The sequence below is a fragment of the Kogia breviceps genome, chromosome 4 (genome assembly GCF_026419965.1).
Source record: "Kogia breviceps isolate mKogBre1 chromosome 4, mKogBre1 haplotype 1, whole genome shotgun sequence".
Classification (NCBI taxonomy): Eukaryota; Metazoa; Chordata; class Mammalia; order Artiodactyla; family Physeteridae; genus Kogia; species Kogia breviceps.
In genome coordinates, this window is record NC_081313.1 from 161,825,376 (window position 1) to 161,848,641 (window position 23,266).

Consider the following 23,266-nt stretch of genomic DNA (forward strand, 5'->3'; position numbering starts at 1 on the left):
GAGTAGAATAAAAAGAAAATTAAATTGAACCAGTACTGCAGCATTTCCAGGCAATTGTGAGTGACAGGGAGGTTTGTGTTATAGTTGAGGCTAGATATGAGATGATAGACCATGGGATTCAAACTAGCCAAGGATGAAGTTAGGACATGACAGGGTGAAAAACAATGGAAATGTGCTAGAATAATAGTTTATAGGTTCTAATCCTGTGCCCTGGGATTAGAGGTCCGGAACAGGAATTGTTTATCATGGAATACATGAGGTAGAATAGCAGTTGTTGAAATTGGGAAATTAATGAGAAGACCTTGAAAGATAGAGGGTGATGTTTGGAAACTAGAATGTTTGAAATGGAGGTCATGAGGAAAATGTATTAACTGGTTGAAAAAAGTAAAACAACTATTGAATAATATCACAGTGTGCTATGGGATAGAGAACACTCATTTAAAGAGAGAAATTTAAGGATCTTAGAATGAGGGTTTTAGAATGTTTATCTATGTGACTAGTAAAATGGTTTAAGAGCAAAGACAGGAGAGAGGAACAGTAAACCAGGTACCAAAATCTCCAAGGGATGAATGGAGATTTTGCATTAGTCAGTAAATGATAACATAATGTTTCCCTTTTAATGTGCTTTACGTAGCTTCAATTTTATATCTAGAACATCATATTTATCATTAGTATTCAATAATACTTTAAAAAATATATAAATCATCTAACCCTAAAAAAATAGTCCCAAGAACTTTAAGTCTGTATTTACTTTCTTCTTTGAAACTCCTATTTGTTTGTTTCTTTGTTTTCAGAAAATAGCATGCTTGCTTTAACAAACTTGGATAATAGAGCATGGTACTAATTACTTTTTTTTATTCCTACTCTCAGACTTCAGCAATGCATTTATTTCCTCAAAGTAATTGCCTAGAGGAACCACTGATTCTTATATATTATATAATCTAGTACCCTTATTTTATAAGTGACAGAACTGACCCATAAAAAGTGTTGCTTGTTTAAGGCCATTTGTCTAGTTAGTGTCAATTCCCAGTTGGGTCAGGATACCAAGATTAATGCCCTGATTTCTGGTCTAAACTGACTTTATGTAATGGTGTGGGAGTAGGTCTGATGAGGTTGCTCTAAAGATATAGCCAAATAAATCACATAGACTCTAAGATTTGGTTTTGACCTTCCCAATCTGCTCTGCCATTAGAAAAAAGAAAAATTCTAACAAATTGTAACTTGTTTCCATTCTGAAAAGGGGATGAGCTATAAACTTTTTACACTCTCAACTTTGGGAGACTATATGTGTTTGTGTGTGTGTGTGAGTGTGTGTGTACACACACAAACACACACAGAGTCTCCCAAAGATATATATATATATATTTTTTTTTTAATTTTGTTTTTGGTTCCAGTAAGTCTTTATTCATTGTATTTTCCCAAGGAAAAGAAGGGGAAGGGAAAAGGGTCAGCGTGTGTTTTACAAAATGATAGCAAATGAGAAAGGAAGTACCTGGCACAGCAAAATCAACCCACAAACACTGCACAGATGGGGTCACCAAAGCCCAAGGGGGCTCAGTCTCCTGCAGTTCAGTAATGAGGGGAAGGGATGAAGAACAGGTACATACTTTTCTACCCTTCCTCCCTCCCTCCCCATAAATTCAAGATTTCACACAAAGCTTCGGTTTCTAGCAGTAAACATGGAGTTACATTTGTCCGTCTCGTATTAAACAATCTTGTGGCCCCTTTGACGTAAGTTTCTTGCACCTGCATAAAAGTTCCTGAGTGACTTGCCTATACATTCATCTTTCCTTTCGTGGTCTCCCAACCCCACTTTCTACATGGAAGGCCCCCTTGTTGCTCCTGCCTACCCTAGGATTAGAGGTTAAAGTAGGTTTTAATCCATCCAAAGACAGCAGTCTGTTTGGCATGAATCAAATCAAAGAATGGTCATGACTCAGGAGATTGGGAACAAGGGATGGAGAGTTCTTAGTTTCTTCAGGATTTTTGCACAAATCATTTAATCACAGACACCCCACAAATTAAACGTATAGGTGTATGGACTATTTTGGGGGGGCACAAAGGGGGAAAGAAGAGGGGGTAGGAATACAGTTTTTAGGATAGAAGATCTTGTTCAAAATAGGAAACAGGGGAAGGGGAACACAAAAGAAAGTGTAGTTCAAGACCTCCCACTTCAAGAAGAGGGGCCCCCAATCTTATGTTTCAGATCTTTTTGGCTGGTGCAGACCTTTTGTCAAAGACGCTTTGGCTATATTTCTCAATATAAAAAGAAGTTTTTAACCAAAAAACCCCAAAAGAACATGAAGAAGACCAACACATTATATTTACACAAACTAGGCCACCTAGCAATCACCAAATCAGCTACTTGTGAAGTCCTACAAAGCCCAGACAAATACAATAACTAGAGGGGGGTAGCAATTGGGGGAGACGAGAACCCAGGATCAGACACACATCACCCAATGCGTTCTATTGCATTTGCCCCGTTACAACACAGTGAGGTAGGTTTGCAGTGATCTCACAGCATGTAAATGAAACCCCCTTTTCTCCTTTAGCTACCATGACACTAATTACTGCTGCAGCAGGGCAGGACACTGGCTCTGGGAACCACAAAGAAGCCATCACTGATGGTGTCTCTGGAAACTAAGGAGAATTGTTAAAGATTGAGGATCTTGTCCTTGCTTCATATATCCATCCCTTGGCAGCTCAAGACGGGTACAGAGGCATCATTCTTAAAGCCTGTCCTTACCAACTCACAGTTTTTACAAAAACACATACAGTACACCCTGTTGTGTGTGTTAGGCCTAGTCCAATCCAGTGAAGGATGGACCTGGTATGTAAAGCGAGTCCTGTGCCCTGGGATTAGAGGTCCGGAACAGGAATCGTTTATCACATGTACAGATGACCTCTGCCTGATCTTGGCTTCCCCTCTCTGCACCTTTTACCTGGCCCAGCCTCTCCTAACCTCTCTGTACCACCTTTTCCTGTTCAGACCAATTTCTGATCTTTCAGGAGAAGGAGACCGTGTCATGGGGCAACCCAGTTAAAACCTAGTCTCCCATGAAACATTGAAGATGGAGGGGATTCAAGAGGACACTGTGGCAGAAAAGCCAGCTCTAACTGGCAAAAATGAGGTAGTTCAATAGGCTATATGCTCCAAATAGTTGTTTTCTCTGGTGATACGGCAACAAAAAGTATTCCTGCTGCGCAGACCCAGAGCTGCTGCCGACTTATCCCTGAGATCGCTCACGTACCTGAGAACACAGTGCAGGAATGAGGGCCTTAGATTAAAATACACAAAAATACAAAACCAGAATATTTATATTATGGAAAAAAAAAGTTAAAATGCACAAGATACGCCATTCGCGCACAGCTAGTGCAGTTTGCATCCTGGAGAAAGTGGGACCCAAGGTACACTCATCTAAGGGAGCAAATGAATAAAATTTCATTGGCCCAGAATGAGGTGGGAGTGGGCTTAGAAGCAGCAGGTCTGCAGCTGTTCCCTCAACCCCCCTTTTGCTTATCATCACAACCCACTGCTTGGGACAGTGGTCAGCACTCTATCCCAGGAGGGGGTTATGAGGAGACAGGCTACGGAAAACCCTGCCTTACCCCTGAGATATTTCCTCCCACAGAAGGTAGTAGCTTGTGGGTTTGGGTCCATCAATCTGGTCTCATGCTTAATCTTTTCACTCTGGCATGGGAAATATTATTCCATATCCTTCTTGAAGAGTAAAACAACTTCCTTATACAGGCCACTTTCAAAAGCTGGAGATTCTGGGGGTGGAGACTCAGATAAAGCATGCAGGAAGGGTTACCCCCAAAGCCCTCACGTGCATTTGGATAGAGCATCATTGGAGTTTCTTTGCCTTACCCCTTCCCTCCACCAAGAGGAAAGAGGGGGTGACGCTGTAGACCCCGGCCTGAGATATATGGCAGTGCCAGCTGCCCCCTACCCGCCCTGTCCCCACTTTCTCCATGCCTGTTCCTCAAAACTTTCTGATCACGAACGGGTAGCCCCCAGCCACTGTGGCTCAATTCTGGGCCTCTGAGAGCATGGCAGGGCTTTGGATCTCTTCTTCCTCCTCCCGAAAGTAGGCTGGCTTTCCCTGGGAGCTTGCTGGGCCTTCAATGGATGCGAGGCTACCATATGGTAGCCTCGCATATTGATGCTCTGGAAGAAGTGGCACTTCTTGGGCTGGGGTGGCTGTTTGCATTCCTTGGCATGATGGTCTAGACCTCCACAGTTGTAGCACCTGTCTCCCTTTGATCTGCGTTTCTGCATGTTCTTCCCTTTGGGCCGCCTCTCACTCCCAATGCAGGACACCCCACCAGGGCCGGTGACTCAGATAGATTCCAGGCCCTTGGCAGACTTCTTAAAGGTGAGCTCCACGGCCTGACCCTCCTTCAGGCTCCGGAAGGCCCTCCATGTGCAGCTTACTCTGGTGCACAAAGACATCCACGGGGGGGGGGGGGGGCGGGTCGAGTGTGACCCTGGCGCGGGCAGTCATGGACAGGAAGCCGAATCCCATGCACACGTTCAACCACTTAACAGATGCCGGCTCCGCGCAGCAGCTGCGGCTCCTTGGCCGCCTGGGCCACATCCTCCTACGCCTCCTCCGGCCACCTGCAAACTGCTGGTTTGACACAGAGCTCATGGTAGTCGGCTGAGCCCGTGGCCCCGAGCCCCAGGTCGGCCGGCTGCTGGCCCCAGAGAAGTCCGGAGACAAAGGGCTATATTTTTTAAATATCCACAAAAGTACTCATGCTGGCATCTAGATTTTATACACTCTGACTGCCATTTACTTTAATCAAGCAGTGGCCTCCACTATGTCAGTCTTGGCTGTCACGAAGCAGAAAAAGGAATACTGCCTCATCAGACCCTAGAGAAATTCTATAATGGAACTTAACGCACTAAATGATGGCTAATAATTACATAGGTGAGACAATCCACTTGAAAATAAGCTTAATATAAAGCAATGTGAGTATTGAATAGAAACATTTTCTTTCCCCATTCAAAGGTATCTTGTTTTAAAATGTACCTTATATCTTATTTCTTATCTTCATGTCATATGTAAGGAGACAAAATCTGGTCTATACAAAGAAAGTAAGGTTAAGAATATTTTCCAAATTCTAATTCAAGGAAGAAAAGCCAAAACTAAAAATGACAGAGTTTAGCAAGGAAAGAGGTCCACGTTCTGAGATATACGTTGTTTAGAATTTCCAGTATTAGTTGTCAATTACATGTAAGTATTTTTTTATAATTTATTTTATTTTTGGCTGTGTTGGGTCTTCATTGCTGCACACAGGCTTTCTCTTTTTGCAGCGAGCGGGGACTACTCTTCATTGTGATGTATGAGCTTTTCATTGTGGTGGCTTCTCTTGTTGTGGAGCACGAGCTCTAGGCAAGTGGGCTTCAGTAGTTGTGGCGCACGAGCTTAGTTGCTCTGCAGCATGTGGGATCTTCCCGGACCAGGGCTCAAACCGTGTCCCCTGCATTGGCAGGCAGATTCTTAACCACTGTGCCATCAGGGAAGCCCTACATGTAGGTGTTGAATGCACAAAGTTGCTGAACTCCTTAGCAAAATATATAATTTATCATGAAAATGCTCACACAAACACATATACAGACATACAAAGAGAAGCTTCTCAAAGTTTTAGGCATCAGAGAGAAGAAAGCCATAATGATTTTTTCCACTTGAGATTCAAAGCATTTATCATTTGCCCTATACATTTAGCAATTTAACTTTCTTTTATGTCTCATGTTCTCAACTAAATCATAGGGTCAAGAATAATTCTTAGAATCTGTACTCCCACAACAGTGAGTAGAGTGCCCTGTACAATGACAGCTCCTAATGACTGTTACACACACCTAACAAGACAAACTATTGTCTAATTAGGAAAGGAGGGAATCAGAAATGATGGGTAATGCTGGAAAGCCCCAGAATGATCATTACTCTTGAATTTCCTAATATTAAAGTAGATGTATTCATATTTAGAGAAAAGTCATTTGAAAATAGATTATGAGTAAAAAAGAAAGCCTAGCTCTTTAGTTCTATACAATAACAAAATCTTACTCTAAAACTCCCTTTTCTAAATATGAGTTCTTGAAGAGGAAAAAAAAAAAACTGTTAGTCTACGAATGTTTTCAGTTACATTGTCCTAAAACACAGTCAAATGTTTATTTTGCCTTTTATTCTTGTTTCTTTACCTTCCCTATGTAGACTCTTGAGGCGAATAGGAGTGATCTGTTTCTATTAACTTTAAAAATGAGGAAAAAAAACTGGTAAATAAGGATACAGAGAAGAGTCCTTGGTCTTTTCTTTGTCATGCTGTCCACAAATAGCTGAGGGAGGTGACAGAAGAGAGAGGTCAAGAGACTGAGACACACCTGGGTTCACCTCCACCATTTCCTAGTTGAAAAGGAAATCCTTAGAAAGTTGCTAGCCCTGCACCTCAAACATAGTAAGGATACAATGAGGTCATCTATTAATGTTTTATCACTTCTGACACAATGTATAAAATACCCTGTTTTTTGATAATTCTCCATATGAGAATATATCAGGAGGGTTTTACTTTTTATTGATAGCATGATAGAATTTTATAGAACTTTCACAGATACTCTTTTGAAACCACTTCAAACTCTGGAATCACTACTTTTTCACAGCTTCTCCCTTCTTCTCCAGTCCCAACTCCCTCAGCTAACGTCACAGCCAGGACTGTATCAGGACGGCTCTGTAGCCATCGGCCATCTGCCATCTAGAACAGCCTTCCAGGACTCTCCATTCCATTAACTATCTTTAAAACTCAGCTAAAAATATTCCCTTCTTCCTTGCCTTATATATTTTAACTCCTCCCCGCCAGGGATTTTAACTTTGTAACTTAATGGGTTTTTAGCCTTAATTTTTTCTAATATCAATATAAATATTCAATTTAATTCACCCCACAGATGATGATACATTAAATACAGGTATAACAAATTAGCCTTAGTTCATGATGTCAGTGACTTTTTTAAAACAAACATTACATCATGAAATAATGCAATCAGTGCTTTTAGTTAGCTGAAAAAAATTGCAAACTACAAAAGATGTGAAATTAAGACATTTCATTAAAGAATGTACTAAGAAAGAGATGTGGAATTAAGATATAATTTTGAAGTTAAATTGGGAAGGAAAGTCACTAAAGTAGCCAGATACCTGACAACCACTTATAAAGAATCGGCTCTGTTCAAGTCACTGTGTTAAAAACTAGAGGGTTGAAGACTCCAAGTGTACAATCTAATAATACACATAAATGTAATAAGAGGTGTAATTTTCAAGAAGAATAAAGTTGGAGGTCTCACACTTCCTGATTTCAAAACTTAACTACAAAGCTACATTAACAGTGCAGTACTGGCATAAAGGCAAACATACAGACTTTTGGAATAAAATAGAGAGTCTAGTAATAAGCCCTCATATATATGGTCAAATGATTTTCGACAAGGGTGCCAAGACCATTTAATGTGGAAAGGACAGTGCTTTCAACAAGTAGTGTTGGGATAAATGGGTGTTTACATGCAAAAGAGCAAAGCTGGGCCATTACCTTATAACCCTTGCAAAAATTCAGTCAAAAGGGATCAAAGATCTGAAGAGTTAAAACTATAAACTCTTAGAAATAAACAAAGGGGAAAAGCTTCATGACATTGGATTTGGCAATGATTTCTTTGATATGAAACCAGAAACACAGACAACTAAAGAAAACTTATTGGAGTTAAAAATTAAAACCTTCTCTGTATTAAAGGACACTATCATAAAGTGAAAAAGGCAACCTACAGAATGGGAGAAAATATTTGCAAATCATATCTGATGAGGGATTAATATCCAGAATATATAAAGAACTCTTTATAACTCAACAGCAATAGTAACAACCAATGCAAATTAAAAAATGGCAAATAGACATTTATCAAAAGAAGATATACTAATGGTCAATAAGAACACAAAGACAGCATCATTAATCATAAAGGAAATGCAAATCAAAAACACAATACCACTCCACACCTATTTAGATGGCTATTTTTTTTAAAAAGGCATTAAAGAAAAAACAAACAAAAAACAAACAAAGCAAAATAGAAAATAGCAAGTCTTGGTTAGGATGTGGAGAAATTCAAATCCTTATGCATTCCAGGAGGAAATGTAAAATGCTGTAGCCACTGTGAAAAATGTTTTGGAAGTCCCTCAAAAAATTAAACATAGAATTGTCAGATGATCCAGCAATTTTACTTCTGGGTACATACCCCAAAGAATTGAAAACAGGGACTTGAACAGATATTTATAGCACGTGTTCATAGCAGTATTATTCACAATAGTTGAAAGAAGGAAACAACCCAAGTGTCCATGAACAGATGAATGGGTAAACAAAATGTGATATATACATACAATGGAATATTATTCAGCATTAAAAAAGGAAGAAAATTCTGACACATGCTACAACATGGTTGAAACTTAAAGACATGATGCTAAGTAAAATAAGCCAAACAAAAGAAGATAAATATTGTATGATTCCACTTATATGAGATACTCTGAAATAGTAGCAAATATACATATTGGTCTCTGCTCCCAGTTCCTGGCACAGAGATCCTAAAAACCATGCACTTTCCTAAGCAATAAGAGTACTAGGATCATCTTTTGCTTTAATATTTGGTCTTTGACCCTAGTTCCTGACATGGAGCTCCCACATCCCTTTGAATTTCCTGGGTGATAGGAGTGTCTTCTGTTCTACTGAGGTAACTCTAGGTTGACTCCTGTACAGGGGGTTGTCACCAGAAACACCAAGCTATGATTAGAAATTTGGAATTTTCATGCCCTCCCTGTTTGGCAGAGAGAGGAGAGGGTCTGGAAATGGAGTTAATGATCTATTATGCCTTCTTGGTGAAGCCTACATAAAAATTCCCGAAGTGTGGGGTTTGGAGAGCTTCGGGGTGGCTGAACACATGGAAGTTCTGGGAGAGTGCTACACCCAGAGAGGCCATGGAAGTTCATGCCCCGTCCCAAATACCTTACTCTGTGCATCTACTCCACCTGGATGTTCACCTGTATAATTTTTCAAATCCTTTAAAAAACTGGTAAATTTAAGTAAGTGTTTCCCTGAGTTCCGTGAGCCACTCTAGCAAATTAATTGAATCTACAGGGGGTCGTGGAAACTCAGCTTTACGGCTAATAGATCAGAAACAAAGGTGAAAACTTGGACTTGCTATTGGCATCTATAGTGGAGTGAGTGGGAGAAGTCTTGTAGGACTGAATCCTTAACTCGTGGGATCAGATAGTGTCAGAATTGGGTTAAATTGTAGAATACCCAGCTGGTGTTGCAGAGAATCACTTAGTGGGGGAAAACCCATGCCTGGTGTTAGAAGCGCTGTGGGTTTGCTCATAGTGTGAGAGTAAAGGAGAAACACAGGAGTACTGTAGGTTTTTCCTACTCAGGGATCTAGAGTAGTCAATTTCATAGAGATAGAAAGTAGAATGGTGGTTGTCAGCGGCTGCGGTGGTTGCAGGGGGGAAGGAGAGTTCTTGTTTCGTGGGTACAGTTTGGAAAGGTGAAAAAGGCAGATGGTGGTAATGATCGCCAATAATGTAAATGTACTTTACACTGCCAAACTGCACTTGAAAATGCTAAAATAGTAAATTTTATGTTATGTATATTTTACCACAGTAAAAAAAAATGATTTTCAGACACAGAATAGATACAATTGAGAAATTTACATAAAAATATACATATATGTTATAAGTAATCAGAGAAGTGCAAATTAAAATAGTGAGATTTTAATTTACCCATCAGATTGTGTATGTATATACACATACACTCACACACACACACGAATGAATTTGTTGGACGTAAATTTTCTTTTTGTTCGAGGGAGTCCTGCCTTTGAAAGTGCAATATACATTTACTGTTAACATTACAACCGTTGATAACCCCACAATATAATTCTTGGTTTCTAGCCTAGAAAGCATTTGTTCATAAAGAGCCATAAACAAAGACTTTCATTATGGGATTGTTTTGCAATAGGAATTAAAAAAAAAAAAAATCCTAGTGTCCCTGACCATTTTACTGAACAAATGAATAGTAGTAAATCTGTATTATGAAATACTTATATTATGGTTAAAACAAAAGCTATATACTTATACACATACATATGTAGGAAATGGAGGTATTTTCCAGACATATTGTTAAGTGATAAAAGAAGCTGCTAAAAAATGCATAGAATAAAATATTGTATTAAAAAATACCCAAACCCAAAACACATCTCACTAAAACATATATTTCCCATTTTGTTTGTAAATTTTTATAAAAAAATTCTTTAAAGTTGTGGTTAGAAAGTTTAACACTGTACTAATACTGTTGGAAATCAAATAAGGAATTAAATATTCCAAGTTTCTGTACTTTAACAAAGTAAATAATCTTTATTATCTTTGTATTTATAATACAAAACTATACATATATATAATTTTATGTAACATAGTGTTTATAATATCAGTAGCTTCCTATTACTTTTGATATCTTTTTCATTATTTATTTATTATTTTTTAAATTGGGGTATAGTTGCTTTACAATTTTGTGTTAGTTTCTGCTGTACAGCAAAGTGAATCAGCTATATGTATACATATATCCCCTCTTTTTTGGATGTCCTTCCCATTTAGGTCACCACAGAGCACTGAGTAGAGTTCCCTGTGCTATACAGTAGGTTCTCATTAGTTATCCATTTTATACATAGTAGTGTATATATGACAATCCCAATCTCCCAATTCATCCCACCCCTCCTTTCCCCCCTTGGTGTTCATATATTTGTTCTCTACATCTGTGTCTCTATTTCTGCTTTGCAAGTAGGTTCATCTATACCATTTTTCTAGATTCCACATATATGCGTTAATATACAATATTTGTTTTTAGTTGCTATAACTTAAAGTACTTTTCTGTTTTTGAGATTTGTATTTGACAAACTCTGGAGTGCTAGAATAAATATGTTAGTAAATATCATTGTATATTTTGAAATGTTTTCACAGGAAAACTTCTAAGGGCTAGGAACACTGATTAAAAGTTATAAATGTTTTGTTGAATAATATTCCAGTGATATTCAAGTAATTTACTCCAAGTGTATCATGTGAGCATATTGCCTATTGCCTTCAAATCAACTTAGCCAATATTGGGTATGATTATTAACTTATTTTTCTGACTTGGAAATCATAAATGGTATTCATAGCTGTTTAATTGCAGTATTTTTTCATTTCAAAGGTTAAAAAATACCCAATATTGTGGTCTTCCAAATATATATTCTCTTCTGGGATTTTTTCCTTTGCTTTTTTTTCAAGGAGGTCTTACTATCATAGTTATCAAGTTATAGGAATATAATATAGATATTCCTAATTGACTATTGTAGTGTCAATTTCCCATTGACTCTGCTTTTTTGCTTTTTTTTTTTTTTTTTTTTTTTTTGCGGTATGCGGGCCTCTCACTGTTGTGGCCTCTCCCGTTGCGGAGAACAGGCTCCTGACGCACAGGCCTAGCGGCCATGGCTCACGGGCTTAGTTGCTCCGCGGCACGTGGGATCTTCCCGGACCAGGGCACGAACCCGTGTCTCCTGCATCGGCAGGCGGATTCTCAACCACTGCGCCACCAGGGAAGCCCGCTTTTTTGCTTTTTTAAAATTTTTTTAATATTGCTATTATTATACAGCAGTATTAATATCATCATTACTATCATTTTCAGAAAAGCCATCCTCTTTGTCCCCCATTATTAAGTAAAACATAATACTGAGCCACACACAAGTCATAACAACAGAGCTTTATGTACTTGTTCAAAGTATAGACATCTGTTTAACTTGCAGCCAAATCAAGAACTGAAATACTACCAAAACCTGAAGCCTCCTACTTCCCCTTTCAGTTAGTTCTTGTTATTTGTTACACTATAAATTAATTTTTACACACAGTTCTTTTGACATTTTATAATCTTTGAATTACCTTTTCTCACCTCGAATTTTAGAAAGATGCAACGGCCTCCAATATCAGGCAAATACTCAGATTTACTTCATACTGATTTTCACTGTTTGATTTTGGGTGCTAGTCAACTTGAACATACAAACTCTTGGCAAAAGTAGTCAAAACTCTACTTAAAATATCAATGTATTAAGTGACTATGCACATGGAATTACTTACATTCAAATAAAATGATCAAATGTATTAACTGGGAAATATTGGATTTTATTTATCCCTTACTTCAGGTACTAGTTCACAAACTTTACCTGTAGCTATGCTATTACTGTCTTTTATCATCACCAAAGCCACGTTTTTTTTTCCATCTAGGTACTTCCTAAGCACCTCATTTTTACTGCTGGCCAAGTTCTTTAAGATAGATATACTTTTTAATCCACATATGCTGCTATTCCTAGAAGTTTTATTATTATGAGGCACAATACCCATTTGTAAAATATATGGACTGGTGTTAGTTGTTCACTTGTTTGTTTCTTTGCTTCTTGTTTTGTCCTGGAGGTTTATTTTCATGATCCCTAAATAGTTAAGTATAGCCAGTTGATATATTACACATTGATATATCTAGTCCCTAAAAGGATTGATACCGGTATATAGACTTGCAATTGTGAGATCACTTTCTTATAAAAAAAAAAATTATCAACTCTGGGTATATCTGGCTCCTTTTCTTTAAACCAGCTCTATCAGATGACATCTAAGTGTATCGAGACGTTTCATTTATTGACATTATTTTAGTCCACTGTGTCATCTGGGCATTGTGTTTTGTTCAAAATATTATAATAATTGTTATTATACCCCTTAATATGAGATTTTTGAAGAGAGATGAATAGAAGAAGACTATAATTAAGGGAAAACTTTTGGAAAAACACTTTATGCCTGGAATATTTGGTAACTCTCTTGTGCCTTACTTAACAAAATGGAAAATACTTGGTGTAAACATATTTAAATTACCCTCTGTTTAGGGTAGTTTAATTTCCCTCCATTACATAGGGCAATGTAACATCCTTTATGATGAACTCAATTTTATTTGTGCTTAATGCCTATCAGAAGTTCATGTATAGCTGGGCTCCTTATCTCAGCTCAAATCCTGTTACACCCATGCTTTGGTCTCTATCTCTCCAAGAGATTCTAAGTTAGAGCTCCAAAGAGCTGCCTCACCTCCTTGGCTCTTTCATGATGTTACAGCAAAAACACCTCTGCTGCTTAAGTTCCTACCTCAACTCCTCATTTTCTCTTCTCAGCACCTATTCATTTCTCATTATCTAATAATTACCATGGAAAGTTTTAAAGTGATCTAAAATTAATTTTGTTATTTGGTGGGGGGTATAGATGTAATTCATCTGACAAAAAATAAGTTGTCCCTGGTCAGTTGTATATAGTCCTTTCTTCTCTTTTGTGTTTACTTCTATGTTTTAAATTTTCTATTAGAGATAAAATTCTGATTTTTATTCTATTTTGCAGATAAAAATGCCAATATTTCTGCTAGTTTTTCACAGCCTTAATTTTTAGATGATAAATTTAGTGCCTTTCCCTCAAAATTAGTATTCAATAACCTTCCCTTATTATTCTGTATATATAAAATATATTTTAAAATATATATTTATATACATATATATAAAATATATTTGCTACATTGCTGGGAAATATCTTTTGAGAATTTTAGTGGGAACACTAACTGTGTACATACATGTGAGGAGACATTAAAAAATAGAGATGATGATTAGGACTCTGACCAATCTGCATTTGAGACATTAGGCAGATTAACCCAAATTTGAACTCTATCAGTTGAGGTAATTGTAGTAAAATTGCTCATCATATCGTTATATTTATTTATTTATTTATTTATTTATTTTTTTTTTGAGGTATGCGGGCCTCTCACTGTTGTGGCCTCTCCCATTGCGGAGCACAGGCTCCGGACGCGCAGGCCTAGCGGCCATGGCTCACGGGCTTAGTTGCTCCACGGCATGTGGGATCTTCCCGGACCAGGGCACGAACCCGTGTCTCCTGCATCTGCAGGCGGATTCTCAACCACTGCGCCACCAGGGAAGCCCCATATCGTTATATTTATACCCTCCTATATTAGTACAGGCTTTACTTTTAAAAAAAAATTGTGCAATCTTAATAAAGTATCAGGTTTTAAGAGAATATCCCATACAGCTACAAAATGCATGAAATCATAGGGGTAAGTACTATTTATTCTGATCTGCTGGGAAGCATGTTGATGAAACGAAGACATGGCTTTTTAGAAGACTAAGGACTGCTTCCAGGCAATAGTTACATTTTCTATAGCATTAAAAAAAAAAAAAAAAAAAAAAAAAAAAAAAACTTTCACTCTCTTCAATTTAAAAATGGTTTTCAAGTCTCAGGTTTTCTGTTAGATATGCCAGTCTGGAAACCCAGAATGAAGGAGAAAGTGAAAGAAGAGTTAGACTATAAAGCTGCTAATACATTAGCTAATTCTTTCATGAAACATTTTCAACATAGGATATTAAATCACCTTTTTCCTGTTCATTTCCTGTTCAGTTACCTTTTGAGTCTGATGAGCTTCAAAGACCAGATGGAAAAGCAACGTCCAAAAAGACTGACTTATAAGCACACAGTTTAAAAATTCAGCAAAAGAAGTAGCATTGCTCCGAAGATCTCTCGGAGACTCTAGCTAGTTTCTGTGATGTTGTAATAAAAACTAAAAATAACAAGAGAGAGAGAAAGAAGAGAGAGGAGAGGAAGAGGGAAAGGAGAAAGAGAAAGAAAAAAAAAAAAAAGGAAAAACTCCCAGGATGGAATAGAGTTTTATGAAATGACTTAAGTGGCTTTTTGAGGATTTTAAAACAGCTGCAGGAAATATCCTTCTCTTTGCCTATTGATGGCAGCAGCAAATTATAGGTTTATTTTCCACACCATTCTTCAGTCAGTGTCAATTATGACCCTATGTGCAATATTCAAAAATATGGTCATTTTTATTCCCTAGTGAGTTCCGTATTCAATGAGGGAGAATTTGGGAGACGCTCCACCTTGATTTCATGCAGTGTGTTGAGCCGATTGGTCATGACTGGGTATTAGGTGAACTGCTGACCTCACAGTGGATGCAGCTTTCAAAAGTGCTTAACTTAGTAGCAGAGAGTAGCTTACCCCCTGGTGAAATCAGGATCAATACTTATTAAATACTTCATGAAGTCTATTCATTTCTAAAACAGCCACTTGTCTGCCCTTCCTGTCATGTTCTGAATTAATTTGTTATGTAATACAATTCTTACATTTTATATTAGGTTACTTATAGGCTGAAAAGGGAAAGGCAAACCAGGGATGATAGGGAGGAGGGTTAGTTTGTTATTGTTTTATCATTAACTATCTCTTCTCCCTTTTCTAAGAGATTGAATATAACACCCTGCTAGACAATAATTTTATTATTTTCATTCATCTTCCCTCTTCATTAGTTTTAGGTCTAAACCCACAGGCAAAAGATTAAACATTTGCTATGTACTTTCCTCCTAGTTCTTTGAAAGATTTATAATTATGCTTCTCTGTAACTTTATTTTTTCTTAACAGTACATCCTGGGCATGAAATTATTATTTTTAAAAATTTTTATTGGAGTATAGTTGATTTACAATGTTGTGTTAGTTTCAGGTGTACAGCAAGGTGAATCAAATATACATATACCCATTCTTTTCTAGATTCTTTTCCCATATAGGTCATTATAGAGTATTGAGTAGAGTTCCCTGTGCTGTACAGTAGGTTTTTATTAGTTATCTTATACATAGTAGTGTGTGTATGTCAATCCCAATCTCCCAGTTTATCCCTCCCCCATCCCTTTCACGCCTGGTAACCATAAGTTTGTTTTCTACATTTGTGATTCTGTTTCTGTTTTGTAAATAAGTTCATTTATACCATTTTTTTTTTTTTTTTTTTTTTTTTAGATTCCATGGGTATGGAGTTATTTACATGGTTGTATGACATTCTCTGTATGGGGAAATTTTTAACACATTTCTTATTGATTGGCATTTGAATGTTTCTAAACTCTTCGTCGTTTTAAATAATACTTCCATAAACATTCTTGAACATCCTTGTATATGTCTATATATTTGAGTATTTCCATTGGTGAAATTAACAGACTTGGAATGCTGGTTTATAAGTGCATTTTAAAGGCTATATCAATTTAGACTTCATCAATACTGTACAAAAGTGTCTGTTTCCCTTACTCTACAAATAGCATGCAATACTAGCAGTCTTTGAAATCTTCAACAATTGCACAGTGACTTTTCATTGCTCTATTTACTTGTGTAGTGCCACATGGTAAAATAATTTTATTATTGATAATAATGCATATGATGTAAGTTCATATGATAGAAAAGATAGAAATCAATAAATGTGGTGCCTAATTATTCTAACTCAATCACTAAATCTTCCCTTGTCTATCTTTCCAGAATTTTATGATAATTCAGGAACACCCAAAACTTTGCAAATATTTTAAATTTTTTCTTAATTTTATAGCACTCCACTTTACTTTTATTTTTCAAGTGAAACATATTTTCATTAAATATTTTGTGTGAAATTATTTAACTTATGTGGAAAAAAAAACAAAACCCAACAACTGAGCCCTTTATTCCTCTCAGTACAAAATAAGTAATAAAAACTGGTTTCTTTGTCGTTTGACTGCATTGTTTGCAGTAAGATTTGAAGACCTAAAGTCTATTTTTTAAAGTTATGTTTTTAGTTGTGTTATTCAAAGAATGTTTTATTCTCTAGGGAAACATTCCACCACTCAATATTTCATGTCTAGAAAGTAGTAGAGTCATCTCTATTTAAGTTTATCCTTACCTACATAATGTGTCACATGTTATATTGTACAATATAATATGATTTTGCATAAGTGACATGCCACAATATGGTGTCTAAAATTTAAAGTCAAAAGCTTGATTTTGGGTTCTGATATTTACAGTCAGCTTTGATAGTAAAATAATTTGATAAAACAGATGTAATAAAGTAAAATATAATGTATTGGTAATTCCATGTATATATTTTTTATTTTAAAATTTTCTATCAATAATATTTGAAATTATTATTTTGAGTTTTACTTTAATCCAATGTTAAAATGCAGTTAGTATAATTCTACTGTAATTTTTAAACTATTTTTTTCACCTTGAAAGTACTTTGTTCTAGTATTGAAACAAACAAAAATGTTTGAAACAATTAATTATTTCTTCTTTATTTTTAAGAAGAATAGAGTGTGTTGATATTTCCCAATGATAAGATTAGTCTTCTCTAAGCGTATAATTGTGGTTGGTTTAGCTAACCATTTAAAAAATATTTCAACAATTATTTTTGACTAATATGGGTATATTGAAAGACTTTTCCTAAAGATTTTTTAAAGCAACAATATTAAGGATTATAAAATAATAATATTTATTTCATACTTTATACTTATTTCATGGGTTTAGTCTGTTTGTTGTTATCTTCGCTGTCTTTTGCTAATAAAGAAGCATTATTTTTAATTTTTGTATAATTAAGAAAACTGATCCCCAAAGAGAATAAATGACTGCCCAAGACTCTAAAACCAATAAATACCCAAAAGTAAAGCAGAGTTCCCTTCAAAGTTGAAACTGAGAGAGAGAGAGAGAGAAGGGGAGGGAGAAAGAGCATGTGTGTGCATGCATGCTTGTGTATGTTCATGCTAAGATAGACATTTGAGTTGCTTGGAATGGCCAAATTTTAAATGCATTTTTTTAAGAAAAAGAAATAAAAGTCAAGTAGTAGGAAAATGGGAATATTATGGAAATTCAACATGCTAAAAGCAATGTGAATATGTGGATACAGTGGAACAAAGTGGACAACTTATAGTTTTGATATGCGAATGAATATATTTGGAATGTCGAATGAAATCATAACTTCGGTAAAATTTTCAAATTTCAAAAAATAATTTAAAAATTATTCAAAGGTGAAAATGATTGAGTACTAGATAGGAAGTCATCTGAATTTTGTCCTTCACTCTCTTCATTTATGTCTCTCTTTGATATCCATTTACCAATGTAGCATCCAGATTTTCTACATGTTTATTCCTCTGTTACAAATGTATCTCCTTTGACTCTATCACTTTATAAAACACAACTTTCACTCATTCATAGTTTGATACCTTTGCTCAATATTGTCCCCATACTTGAGATGTCCTTTCTTCAATTATTACATAAAATATTTCCAATGCTCTGAGTGCAAAACATAATTTTCTTCTGGTTAGTTCCTTAGTCAGTATCTTGCCCAAATAACCGCGATTCCTATAAATTAACCATAGAAAAATAACAACTCCTATTTCCCAAATGCTTATTATGTGGCTAATCATTTTTAAGTGCTTTGCTTATAATACCTCCTTTATTTCTCAGGAAAACCTGATAAGATAGGTAATATGTTGACCCTCACTTTAAAGATAAATATACTGAGGCCAGAGACTTTAAGTACATTTCTGAAAATTTGCGTAACTTTTAACTGGCTGAGTCTGCATTGTTTGGTCCATAGCTACTTATTATTATTGCCACTTTTAATTCTCATTGACACATAATGAACATTTATGTCTTCCTATATAGGTAAATGCTCTTTAAAGCCAACACATAGCTTTGATATTTTTACATTGGTCCTAACACTTAACAGAACTGTGATACAGAGTAGGAGCTTAATAAGACATCAGGGAAAAAATGAATGTTTTTAATATTAAGAACTCCGTTAAGGGTTATTGAGGAGTTAGAAAAATTATAATACAATTCTCTAGTGATGTGGAATATTTAATTGAATTTACTTATGGTCTTTATATGAAGGAGAAAAAAATGCATGTGACAGCTGTGACATCTGTAAAACCTTTGTCTAAAAAAAATTGGTTTCTTGTGTCTCAATTTCACTGTTTACACTGAATCTTTTTGTTTGTTTGTTTTCATGATTTTTAAAAATTCCAAAAAAGCTATTTTCAACCAAGTTAGCTTTGCTGATATGGTTTTAGTAACTCCTATCTGAAATCATCCGCAGGAAACATTTTTTTCTCTTTATGGCTATTTCAAAAAAGAAAAATACTTAATATCAGTATGAATAACACATGTGCTCATTGCAGCATAATGTTGGTGCAATCTGTGCTTGATACAGTTATAAATAAGTCTTTGAAAGCATTTTTCAGTATTTTAAATAAAGGCTATAGAAAGCCACGAGAAGGATCTAGTCTTGTTAATATCACAAGCTGTTTCCCCACCTGCACTAAGAGCAGCTTTAGTACAGCAGCTGTCTGAGTTTGTGTTGGCACATCACTGTCTGCACAGAAACCCCATGGTTTACACAGAAAATGAATAGGCCACAGTTCCAATGGGGGTCTTTAATAATCCTTCCTCTAATGCTACCATGTGTGAGCATTGGGCTTTGAAGTGGTGTGAGGTGTGAAGTTTCAGGAGGATTATACAAAGCCACTCAATTTCGAAAGGTAGAAAAGAACATTAGAAAAACCTGAGAGTGCCTTTACATTACTCCTGCATGTTGATCAAATGCAGTTTATATTGATATTAGAGCTTCATGTCCAGCATGTGATAGCAAGTGAGGGATTGGTATAATTATGTGATTCACTCCATTCGGCCCCCTTTAACATTGACAAACAAAACCCAGCACAGATGTTTCATTGATTTTATTTACCAAATATTAGCTGTGAAAATATTAACCTGATGGGAACAAATATCTATCCAGTAGTACCTGTGGAGATTAAATCCAGGGAGGACAAAATTTATACACTGAGCTTACCTATGTATAGATGAGTGGCCACTGGATTTTCAGGAATAAAGCAATCTTCCTTCCTTCCTTCCTTCCTTCCTTCCTTCCTTCCTTCCTTCCATTTCTTCCTTTTATTTCTTTTTTTCTTTTAGAGTCACATGAATTGTTGAAAGTATCATCCATGGCAGTCAGTTAATCATGGTCTATTAGGCCATGTGCATAATTGACAAGCTATTTGTTGAATGGCGGGAATTCAAGTAAAACTGAGGACTTACACTCCAATAACTCTTTTTTCAAGGCGCTTTAGAGAACACGAAACTCCCTTTTGAGAGTATTCTGAGCATTTTGGGGGGACTACAGTATATGAAGGTGAGGCAATATAATCCATTACTTGGAAACCTACTGTGTGCAATCACAGAAGCAAAATACTAGTATCGCATCAGCCACCTACTGCCCCACATTTGAATTTGAGTTCAAAAGGTCTTTAAGCATTGGGGATGCCCAATATCAACTTGAGAAATTTTTATCTTCATTACTATATGAAAAAAGAAATAAAACATCTGGATACTCAGTCCAATATACACTTTTCCTTAATAGATCAGGCACTATGCTAAGCACTTCAGAACTGAAGATTAATGATATATGGGACTTAGACCAAAAGACTCATGTTCAAGGGGAGATGATTGACCGTGTAAGCAGAAAAGTACACTAACAGACAGCTATAGAGGTATCTTAGAGGAGACGGTGATTAACCCTTTCAGGAAGTAAGGCGGGGAAGGCCTCTGAGAAGATAACATCTCAAAGCAGGACTTAGAAGAACAGGTGGAACTCTTCTAGGTGGATTAAAAGGCAGAATGAACCATATAGGCAGTGTGTGTTTGTAGACTATATGAAGTTCGGTATTGCGGGAACTCAAAATAAATTGGGAAAGGGTAGAGACCCTTGAAAGATGAATCAGCAGAATAGGCAAAAGTCAGATCGTGAAGGATATTTTATTTTTCCTTAAGGACCTCAGAATGAAGAACTATCGATGTGAAATAAGTCAACGGTTGGCATGTTTTTTATTTGTGTTTGAGGAAGGTGCTTCTGACAGAGTGCAGTGTGAACTGGAGGGAGGCCTAGGTAAGGCTGAATACTTAGAAGTATTTTACTACAGTGCAAAATCCAATAACGGGGGAAATGGCAGGAAATGTGCAATAAGAGGGACAAACAAGGCGACATGTAAGAAATGGGTTTGTCAGGGTTTCTTGAAGAGTTGATGGATAAGGAAGAAGTGGGTAACATTTCTCTGAGTTGGTAAATCTTGTAAATCCTTTTTCGTAAGATTCACAGAACATCATCCCCTCTTAAGTTATACAGACAACAGTGAATTCTCTGTCCACTGTCCTGGATTTTTCTAGCCTCTAAACACTCTCCTGATTTTATGCAACAGAATATAAACAAACTATAGCCTTGTAGGACAGAACAACCAATGGCTGGTTCCCATAGAGCTTGACAAATGTTCTGTGCCTATCATGGCTTGACGCCACAGTTTTAAGCCACAGACTAAAGATGATTGTAGCTACCAATACCCTCCTTCATGTTAAAACAGCTTGCCAGTATTTTGCCCTAATGTTGTCAAGAATCACAGTTCCTTTCCCAGAAAACTGCTTTAATTGGATCCAGTAGACCTTGACTGGCTGGTCACAGCTTTGTTTAGGGTGAAGGTGAAATCTTTGAGGAGTTTGCTCCTAAAATCAGGAGCTGGACATCTTTGATGAGGGCATTTGAGAGTATATATCTTAATGCAATTTTTATATTACTTTTCTTGAACAAAATGATTTTTCTTTATTAAAAATGAATCCCAATTTTAAATCTGCAACAGGTGGGAAGTTGCTATTAAAACTACAGCTACACTGCTTATGAAGAATCGGGCATGTGTCCTGAGTGAGCACACGTATGGGAGAAGAATCTCAACCTTGTTACGTAAGTGCTCTCCTAAAGCTTCTAAAATCTGTACAGTGTACAAAACTATCATTTAAAATAATTTTTGTTAGATTTTCCTAGATAAATGGGAAGCAAATTAGTTTACATTTCTCATTCAAATTTCCTCAATTCATAGTTTGGTGATGGAGCTATTGTCACTTTGAGATTTTATACAATACACACATGAATATATACATATACAGGTAAGTATATGAATGCACATATATGTTAAATATTGAAAAACTTTATCAAAAAGCTGTATCTGCCTAGGTTACCAAGGAGAAAGTGTGGTCACTTTTTGAAAAATGTGAATACACCAATTTTTAAAAATATCTTGATGTCCCAAAAAGTAGAACCAGGATGTCCCAACGTATACAAATATTAAATTATATGAATCATTTGGTTCTAAGTTTCAGTGAAGGGAGAGGCTAGTTTGTACTTGGTCTATTTCCCAGGAAGCCGCAATGATGTATACTAAGTATCAGAATCAGTTTGTCCCTTCATTTGTTTACCCCAAAGCAGAAACGTGGCAGGGAGAAACCTGGACATAGGACTTAAAGAGTGGCATGTCCAGGCATGAGAAGCATAGCTCCCTAAAGAGAAAGTAAATGTTACAACAGAGAACTCTGTGGAAGGTGAGCCTGTCAGAGTTGGTTCTGCTAAATGAAGAGGCGAAGAGAGGCAGGCACCTCTGACTTCTCAACTTCATATTAAAAAATTCTCCTGCCCACGAACCCATTTCCCTAACAAGCAGGTTGACATTAAGTCCTCATGCTTTAGAAATTTTAATATTTGGCAAGTTCATGAAGTATGTCACCAGAAATGTAAAAAGCTTTTCTCAAGATATGGCACTCCTTCCATTTTGGTCAGTATATAATTCTGTTCTTTTTAATGAGTTGTTTGGTTATCACTGTGGGCCTGAGAATACCTGAATTCTGAGGTGCTCTACAGAAAGACAACTGAAAGAGCAGGCAGTGATCTTCAAGTAGATCTGCTTCTGAAAGTGGTTTTACTTTCATCCATCACTGGCATTGAATTGTTTATGTGTCCCTTTATTGAGAAAGAGAAAGAGAAGAGATTGGATTTTTATAAGATTTATATGATTTTAGGTGCTAACTGGAACACCTAAAAGTAAGGACATGTTCATGACATTTTGCTGTGGTTTTTGTCTACTGTCTGAAAAACTCTCATTCAGGAATGAATTATGATAATAATGTACTAAGTGGGCTCAGCATGGGGTTGAATAAGTGCTGCTCTTTTGAAAGAAACCAGACTTTCTGAGAAAGAATTAAAATTCTACACTGATAAGAAAACTTTGGATGCTCTAAATTAAACTTCATAAAGAATCTCTTTTAACTGATCTTTACCCTGGTTCCATGATGGGTGGGTGGGAGTGAGGGAGGGAAACTTTCCTACTTCCCTGAAACCCTAAGATTTTTCAGATATTTTTCCTGTAATGTCTGATTAATGGCACCCTTGATTTTGATTTATATTATCCTATTATTCATTATATGGGAGATAAAGAAGTCACTTTTTTTCCAATATAATTTTAAAA

At 36.3% G+C, this 23,266-nt stretch overlaps 1 protein-coding gene and 1 pseudogene across 1 annotated transcript in view; one reads left to right on the plus strand and one right to left on the minus strand.

The window, feature by feature from the left end:
- The window catches only part of TENM2 (teneurin transmembrane protein 2), a 3,844,234-nt gene that overhangs the window by 1,388,334 nt on the left and 2,432,634 nt on the right, over nt 1–23,266 (plus strand). Inside the window, exon 7 of the mRNA XM_067032280.1 lies at nt 21,611–21,711. The gene's annotated coding sequence lies outside the window, so the exon portion shown is untranslated. The remainder of the gene's footprint in view (nt 1–21,610; nt 21,712–23,266) is intronic.
- On the minus strand, nt 4,032–4,655 carry LOC131754964 (protein lin-28 homolog A pseudogene; annotated as a pseudogene).